The sequence below is a fragment of the Fukomys damarensis genome, unplaced genomic scaffold, assembly GCF_012274545.1.
Source record: "Fukomys damarensis isolate Sample0158 unplaced genomic scaffold, DMR_v1.0_HiC HiC_scaffold_36, whole genome shotgun sequence".
Classification (NCBI taxonomy): Eukaryota; Metazoa; Chordata; class Mammalia; order Rodentia; family Bathyergidae; genus Fukomys; species Fukomys damarensis.
The window spans coordinates 43,627,598-43,629,300 of NW_022900948.1; positions in this window are offsets into that span (position 1 = coordinate 43,627,598).

Consider the following 1,703-nt stretch of genomic DNA (forward strand, 5'->3'; position numbering starts at 1 on the left):
GAAGTTAATACATTCCCTCCCTGGGTCCCCTTCCAAAGACAAACTAGGGAGCAACCCAGGGGATCTCACCATTCAGACAGATGATTTTATTCATTTTCCTTCTTTCTGTTCAACTATTGACGAGCCGGCCTCTGCGTCCTAGAAAGGGAACCCAGGAAATCCTGGGGGCACGCACCTTTTCCCTTCCAAGGAGGCAGACAGTCGCTTGCTCAGGTGGGACTCGGATTGACACAGGGAGCGAAGCTTTCCATGAGAGAATTTAATCCCGTAATCATCCTTCTGCTCAGGGATAAAAAACAATTTTAAAATTAGTTAGAAAGCAATCCATTGGGGTGGTCTTGGAGCTGGATGCTCCCATCTTGTCCCTAGGAACAAATTTAGTTTAACACTCAACAGATGAGACACTGACAAGACAGACAGGCGCCACACAAAAAGAAAAGCTTTGATTCTACTACCCGGAGTCCTCGTCAGGGCCGGGGTCAGGGGAGGTTTCCCGGCTCGTCAGCCACCTCGGTCCTGACAAACAAGACAGTTGCAACCGCCAGCACAAAGCTTACCTCCGGAGGCTTTCAAAGGTCTGTGTCTGAGAATCTCCTGCTGGATCCCGCAACAGAGACTCTCGGCCGGATTTACAGTTCCCGCCTGGGTATCTCGCTGGGGCCTCCAATATGTAAGACCTAAAGTCTCACTTCCACTCCACGGAGCGTGAACAGCCGAAAGGCCTCCACGATGCTGGAGGCTCCAGCGAGGCTCCGGGAACACGACAGAGAACCGAGAAACCCAGGAAGGAACACACCAGGCTAGATGGTAAAAGAGACCTTTATTAGTCTGGCCAGAAGGCACTCCCGGAGCCAGGTGGCTCAGAGAGGCAACTGCTCAGGGGCTGAGGTACTTTTTATAAGGTTTTTCTAAACAAAGAGTCAGGGAATTCACAGAACAAGACTGCAAACACATTGCTTATCTTATGCAGGAAATGTTCTAGGGTCACCTTTTGTCAAACCATTTGCCCCTGAGTGGGCTGTTAACCAAGGTAGCAATTAGCATATGAAGAAGCACAGTCTGGCCTATTAGCATGGAGTCACTTTAGCCTATTCAAGTCTTACACTGGTAACTGATATTCTACAATTCTGTGCCGGGAAGCCTATTTTTCAGTACTAGAGATGGAACCCAGGGCTGTAGCAAATGTTAGACAAATGTTTTACCACTGAACTCTATCAGCGGCGTTTCTTAATTTTATTTTTATGTTTTTGGTACCAGGGATGAACTAGGGATCTTGCGCTTGCGAGGTAGGCGGCAGCACCACTGAGCTAAATGCCAGGCCCCATTTTTTGTTTGTTTTTTTTTTGAGACAGGGTCTCCCTAGGTTGCTCAGGCTGGCCTCAAACTTGTGATCCTCCTGCCTCAGCCTTTAGAACTTTATAAAGGTACCTGAAAGTAAATAGCCAAGTGGAAGGGAGGAGCGGTCAAAACTCAACAATGGTGCACTCGAACCCACAACCTTTTAATGCCAAACAAGAGCTCAGCTAGGACTCCAATGTGCTACACATCGTGCCACAGAGCCTGTTACCCTGGGTGCTCTCGGCTCACCTCTACTGAAACCAGCCCCTCAAGGCTCCTTCTCTCATAGCGCTGGGCGGGGCCTCTGGCTGGCCGCAGGGAGAGGGCTTCTGTCTCCCCACCCCGCCGGGACGCGCGGGGGCTGC